Raw genomic sequence first — 7716 nt, 5'->3', positions numbered from 1 at the left:
CATCGCGCACGGCAAAGCTTAAGGTGTTGCTTTAAAAACTAAGTTGAATAAGGTGCTCCTGAACTTTTTTGGCAAAAGGCCCCCCAAAAATATGCGTAACTTCAAAGGTTTCCAACATCCTTTATTAAATTCATCACTCCAGCTTTGCTTCCTTCTGTTTTTTTTCCTTGCGTCCATACTGTTGGACCTTGAACGCCGTACTTTTCTTGCGCCCAGGCGGCTATCACTACCTTACTTTTTTGGGCTCTCTAGAAGTGGTGACACATCATTTACAATGACTGCCTCCTTGAGTATCATGTTCTGTAGCGCTGTCGTTTTTTCGATGTACAAGATTATCGAGGAGTGTACAGCAGTAAGAACTATCTGCATAGAAAGAATGCCAAGAAGAAAGAAAGAACAGCTGGAGAGCCCACGAGAATGGCATAGGCTCACAAGATATTGAAGTTTTCCGGTGGCAGCAGGCGTTCGCTGGACGTATATGCAGGACTTGTTGGACATTCCTGGTAAAGGCCCTTGCCCTGCTTGAGCTTCATTTGGTCAATAGCGAGTCTAATATATTGCCATGTGCGTTTATTTCATAGGTTAATCGTGTGCTATGGCAGTACCCTTTGTAATCGCTTTTCTTTCTTTTTTTCTACTTTTTTATGCCACGAGGCGCTAGGAGATAATGCCCGTGTCCTGAACGTTCTCGCCATTTCTAGAATAGCTGGCCCGCTATATCACTTTATAGGCATGCCCCGAGACGATTGTAGCACGTTCTAGAAACTATTTGATCGCCGGTGCTGTGGCGAGAAAGTTAGCCGACGGATGTATAAATAACGAACCGGCGAGTAATGCGTCATTCGATCGATGGACGCCGATTGCGCTTGGCCTCGCCGCCGCGACGAAGTTATTGTTCGCTTCGCTGGCAGGCACAAATCTTCGCCTCGCTATGTTTCTGCACGGGCACCGCCACGACTACGTGACAATGTGATGTCAACACATAAATTGCATGCGTATCCCGTGACTCGCACTACGTCTGTGCGCCCCTGGAGACTGACCCATTTGCCTTTTTTTTTTTGCCTTTATAACTCGCGGCAAAGCTTATCATGAGTAAAGTCACATGGTCACATTGCTATTCCACTATTTTCTTAATTTCAGAGGTTGCATGTTTCATTTCCAAAGAAAGAACTTCCTTTGACTTAAGTACAGTGTACTAGAATATAAAGGGTAGTAGTGTGCTCACTGCGCAATAGCAGCAATGGGGAGAGATGAAGCCGCCGATATCAACTTAGAAACGCTGCGATGCCTGCTGTGCCTCAGGAAACGCGCCTATTGCTACGCGTGCAAAGAAGAGACGCCGAGAACTTGCACAGCGAGCACCCCAGCGTCGAAGCACAAGCGGAAAGGGTGCGAACGCGGTCGGCAACGCTACATTGATCTCGACCGTACGACGCGTCGCTTCCTTGCATGTGTAGCAATATGCGCTTTCCCTGTGGCACACCAGGCGCCGCACCGTTGATTTCAACGTATAGCTCCGTTTTCAAGTTGACATCGGTGGCGCTGGGCCCACTACCCTTATATTCTAGTACACTGTAACACAAGCAAATCCCGGTGTTTGTTGTTCGGGGACAACAACCATAATGAGACGCAGTGTGGCAAATGTGCTGCGACGACCGTTAAAAGCTCGAAACTCTGTTGGTTGTCTTGTAGGAGCGGGCTTCAAGACCAGCAATGGGCCGTCCAGCAGGCTCGCGCAGCGGCCGCCAGGTACTCCCGGTCGGTCCCTGCCCGGTGGTGCTGAAACACTTCAACCCGGCATTTTCGGGCGAGTGCCCGCACTGTGGGGAGGTGTTTGCGGACACATACCACATGGTGTGGGCATGCCCCTCCAACCCTGCTTTCCCCCCAAACCCCCACCCTACCCGAGAGGACTGGGAGGCCACCCTGCTCGGCTGCTCAACCCTCCAGGAACAACGTGCCCTGGTGGCCCGAGCCAAAGCCGCTGCAGAAGCCACGGGGGTCCCGGACTAGGGACCGCCCCCTAGACTTTGTAAGGGCTGGGCCCTTAGGGCTCAGCTCACAGCTCTCTTGTAAATAGTAGAAATAAAGTTTGTAACCAACCAACCAACCAACCCTGCGTGGGAGACGCCCACAGCGCGCTGACGTGCGTCCTGCAGGACCTTTATAAAATCTTGTCCAATCCAATATGTTGGTTGTGTCCGTCCTTTTCGTTACGGGGTCATCAGGCCACCTTCACATTCTCGGCCTCGCTGTCGTTGTATAAGTCAAGAAGAACCTAACTTTTCCCAATTGTAGCAGTTTGAGTTTGTTATTTCCATTACTAAACAGATGACTGCAGAGCAAGTACGTGGAGGGAAACGCAAGAATAGTCGAGTTGGAAGACTTCCTTCTTCACGCATTTGCGCCACGAACACATTCTTAGTATTTCGACCACTACCGCTACTAGCGCCTTCAGTCACGGTGCACACATCTGTGTACGCGACTTATTTTTGTCATTTTTATGCAGGGATGGCAAGGAATGGAGCACTGACATTACGTTAAGGGTAAATTGAACATTTTGTCTACCTAAACTACCTCCATTTTACATCTTAGTGAAGTGCATTACTACAGACGACCGCTTTGGTGAACACGCTACCGTGTTCGACCGCACGCTCAACGTGGGGCTTTTCAGTAAACATTTCGAAATATTTTGTTTTCGTTTATGGTAATGCTTGCAGCCAATAAATATTTCGTGCATGCAGTTCGAGCGGGTTATTCAAACCTTTTGATGGATAAACGTGGCATGACTGACTCTACAGTGTATATTTTATTACTCTCTAATTATAATTACTCACTACAACATGTACAACCAGTCATTGTACCACTTTGACTTACTTTCGATGAAGTCTCCACTGTCTTGGCATAAAATCATGCAAAGTTCACACACTTATCAGCAGTCGATCATAATTCGTGAGTGAAAGGGCTAGGGCCAAGCGCATACCATTCTGAAAATGCGCACCTCAAACGTACGTGTACTAATCACAGCTTCATCGGGCAACTTTGGCGTGTGACAGTTTGTGCAGGATTTCATATGCCACACCGCTTGTGAGAGATGTTGCCTTTGCCCATCTATTCTGGAGACGACAGCGACTGTATCGTGCAACCATGTTGTGTGTACCGCGAGGATGGTGTTTTGACATAACAACAGTGATCGGTTTCTTTCATATTTTCGTGTACATTTTTGTTATCATAATACTACCCTGATTTTGTTAATGGTGCGTTGGTGCAACTATTTAAGGAACGATCATCGTTATCATCAACAACTTGTTCTTGAAGCACGACAGCCTCTGCTATCGCTGAGAGATTTCAGAGCCGGAACTACTGCTGGGAGCTCTGCTGATTTTATATCGTTTTCGACAAACATCAGAAATCCAAGTGACCAGGCTGTGATTTTCGTTTCTTCTTGCAACACGCACAATATCGTCAGCTTATCTCCATGATCGATGGCTGTATCCGATATTTGTTTACGGTTTTTTTAATTTTGTTTCGAGGAAACTTAAAACTTTCAGCTTTAATTGAATTCTGGAGTTTTACGTGCCAGAACCGCGATTTCATTATGAGGCACGCCAAAATGGGCAACTCCGGATTGATTTTGGTCGCATTTTTAAATGAGGGAATACCCCGGTCTGTTTCTTACGCCAATCGGTGGCCTCTTCCCCGCTAAGTTGTGGATGAGGCGGCGGGTATTTCCTGCGGACTTCGCGCTGATGAGCAAGGGTATCTTTGGCATTTATAGTTACGGGATTTTGAGAGAGATAGCGTGAAGGGCTGGAGTTAGAAGAGAACGTCATTGCTCGGTTAGTAGACCCTCGAGCTAATGCCTTAGTTTGTTCGTTCCCTTGTACCCCCGCGTGTCCCGTGCACCTGAGTAGGCGATGACGGTAGTTGAACAATTTGTGGATTTTCGCGAAGCTAGTCGCAGTCACGTGCCCCTTAAGAAACATGCGACATGTCTCCCGGGAGTCCGGGACCACGACCGAGTCCCTTCGCGAACGCCCTGCGTGAGCGAGGGCGATCGCCACTGCTAATATTTCGGCTGAGGTGGGGAATCCCGCCGTGGCGACGCGGTTATCTGCTGCTGGCAGATCGCGGTCACGACTGCCAGGGCGTACCTCCTTTGGTAGCGCTGCCCAGTCGCCTCTGTATAAACAGCTGTGTCCGTGTAGTACGTATAGCACCTGGGTTTATTAGAGTACATCGATTGAATATGCTGTGCGCGTGCTTTGCGCCTTTCCTTGTTGTACGCGGGATCCATGTTCTTCCGAATTGGAGCTACAGTAATTTTGGATCTCACGGAAGGAGGTAGAGGTACGGCCCGTTCGGGGAGATAGATGGGGTATGGTGGGATATTGAGTCGAGCCAATATTGCCCTACAAGGTTTTGTGAAGCTGAGGCGTTCCCTCTGTCGAATCAGAGCGGCCTGCCCGAGTTCACCGAAAATATTATGTACTCCCAAAGTTAGCATGCGCTCCGTGGAGGTGCATTTAGGCAGGCCCAGAGCCGCCTTGAAAGCGGTTCGAATTATCGTGTTGGTCAGCCTTTCTTTCCTCTTCCCTGGTCAGGATTTGGTAAGGTAAGCCAAACGTGATTCGACTAATTGCTAATGCCTGTACGAGCCTCAGGGTATCGTCTTCTCGCATGCACACCTTTCGATACGTCAATCGACGTATCATTCGGGCCATGTTGCGAGTTACGAATTTGAGGCTTTTGAACGTCTGTGCTGCTCTCCCGTCGCTCTGAAGCCACAAACGCAGGATTCGCATCGTGGGTACCTCTCGGGCCGTCTGGCCCTCAACCACAATGTTAATCAACTCTCTGGATTTGTATCATATTGCGTGTATCCGGATGACGTCAGATTTTTCGGGCACGCATTTCAGCCTGCTCCCTCGGGAAAGCTTCTTCATCACTAATACTGCGCTTTGGAGCACACATTCTTTATCCCCTAGGGAACCCATGATCGCCCATAGCGCGATACCGTCCGGGTAGAGCGTGTAACCCATGTCGGGTATCCCATCCAGATCGCGGGCGAGGAGACGCATTGCCATGTTGAAGATCATAGTAAATATTATCGCTCCTTGAGGTGTCCCTTTCCTACGCATCTTAAATACTTCCGATGTGATTTGGTCAATACTGATGCGTACCTCGCGATTGGAAAGAAACGGCCTTATGCAACTGTAGGTGCGCTCGCCAAAGACCGCGAGTTCGAATTCGTCGAGTATACTGCGGCGTGAGACACGTTGTCAAAGGCTCCTTTGAGGTCTAGGGCTAGGACTAGTCTCTCGTCACCGTATACGGTATATTAGCTAGAATTTTGTCTCCAAGTAAAAGAAACGCGTCTTGACAGGATAAACCCTTGCAAAGTCTTATTATGAAATCCGGGAACGAGCTCCGCTCTTCCAGTTGTCGCTGCAGTCTGCTGTGGATCACCTTCTCATAGAGCTTACCCAGGCACGACGTGAGCGATACCGGCCGAAGTGTATCGATCGAGGGATTTTTTTTGTTGTTGTTGTTGTTGTTGTTGCTGTTGTTGTTTGTTTGTTTTTGGGATCATGATTATATTAGCCAATTTCCATTCCTGGTGCAAATTTCCCTTGACCCAGCACTCGCTATCGAAAATTTGTGCTATTTTCGCTAGGGCCGCGAAATCCGTGTTTCGAATAAGTGAATTTGCGATCGAGTCTGGTCCCGGTGCCGAATTCTCAACTGCGGCTTGCGCCGCGTCGTATACTTCCGCTTACGTTATGTCTTCGTCTAATGTAGAGTTGGCTTCTCCCGCGTATGATCTCGTCGTGTAGCGCGATCCCGTCGCGGGCGAGGGTCCCATGTATTTGTTCCGAGGGGCGTCGAGTAGTAGTTCTTGGTCTGTACCCTCGACGTTGTCCGCCATAATTTGCAGCTTCTTGTTATTCTCAGTACGTGTGCTCATCGGGTCTAGCACGCTCCGCAGTATTCGCTACGTACTGGTCGTTCCCAGAGTCCCTGACAGCGTTCCACAGAACATCGCCCACTCGCTGTTAGCTAGCTCGTTGGTGTGGCCTTGGGCTTGCTCTGCCAAGAGAGCGATGCCTTGTCTTGGGTGTTCGTTTAGACGCTGTCTTTTCCACCTCTTGGTCAGTTTCCGCCTCTCTTCCCATAGGCTGACCAGCTGAGAGTCTATCACCGGTGCCTCCGCTGTGCGTTCAATGGCTTCGGTGGTGTCCCCGTGCACTTCTTGAAGAAATTTGGTCAATTCCCGCATGTTGGTGGGGCGGCATTCGACTCCTCCAGCGCCCTTTGGAGTTTTCTACAATGAGGCCAGTCGGTTAGCGCAGTGGTTCCTTTTGCTCGCCTTATGTTGGGCGTGGAAAGCACTATTCTGATGATGCCGTGATCGCTGCCCTGGTTTTCTTCGAGGGAAACCTATTGTGCCTTTCTGAAGTTAATGGTAAATGCGCGGTCAGGCGCCGTGTCTCTGCTGATACCGCTACCCGTGCGCGTCGGCTTGCCGATTTGATGGATTGCCTGTAAGCCCAAGGCGGTGACGGTTGGATCAAGTAGGAACCCCTTGGGCGAGATAATCGCGTATCCCCATAGAATGTGGGGTGAAATCACCGCCTTATCCTTGGTGCCCGTTGATTCTTTTGTTGCCTAGTGAATTTGGGGTAGGTCGTCCCCTTTTGTTTTGGGGTGGACGGCACACGTTTGTGATTATTGTGTGCACCTCACTTCGTTTCTATGGTATCACACTGATAACTATGGAATTAGTACCCCTTTCAATTTGTGGAAGCGTTAATAATTCTGCGTTTATCGGCTTGCTCACCAGCGTGGCGACCTTCGGATTCTGGAGATCACCCCGGGTGTGGTATCCCTGCATTTTGACCGGCTTGGCCCCTACCTCCTGCAGACATATCACGTGCGTCCGGGGCGACTGCAGAGTTTTTGATAAACTGTCGCAAAGCTGCCGCTTCCAGGGGAAGGATCGGCATGTTACACTGCCAGATCTCCAGTCGTTCCGAATTTGGTATTCGCTGTGGTTTCTCAGTGTGATTAGCCATGTTGCTCACTCTTATTTTATGCCCGTGACGCTTCCGTGTCAGAGCCGTCGGATTCTGCAACGCGGTGGCTTATTTTAGCTTTTTCCGTACCCGCTCCTAATCAAATTTGCGCGTTTTCTGGTCGGAAGGGTCTTCGTGACTGCCTTGAGTTGTTCCGCCACCAATCCCTTATGTTTTTCTAAGCCGTTCTTGCATATAGTTGTTGAAATTCCATAAGCTTTGATTGACTGTCATAATCAATTCTTGCATAAATATCTTGATGTTTTTCCGTGATCACTGTTTGGATTTGCGCTACCGTTGTGTGCGCGTTACTTGAGACTGGTGTTGTCGAAGACAGCGCAGAGTCCGAGGTTATATCTGCCACAGCCTTCGTTTTGGCTGTTTCTTTCGACCGACGCAGGGTGTGCAGCCGTAGCATTTTGTTGCTTAGGCGCGTGTCTAAGTGTGACAACTCTTTTCCATTGATTTTTGTTTGCCTTCTTGTTCTAAGGGCTGTTCTCTCAGTCGCACGTTTTCCTTTTCCCTTTCTTTAACGCGTTTATCATTTTCACCGGTATTCTGCTTTGGATCAGTGGGAGAAACAAGCCTCGCTCAGCTCAGCTGCTGTTTTTTAGGCAGCGGCGACTTCGACCTCTGCGAA

Source organism: Dermacentor andersoni, chromosome 3 (genome assembly GCF_023375885.2).
Source record: "Dermacentor andersoni chromosome 3, qqDerAnde1_hic_scaffold, whole genome shotgun sequence".
Lineage (NCBI taxonomy): Eukaryota > Metazoa > Arthropoda > Arachnida > Ixodida > Ixodidae > Dermacentor > Dermacentor andersoni.
This window is presented reverse-complemented; position numbering follows the sequence as displayed.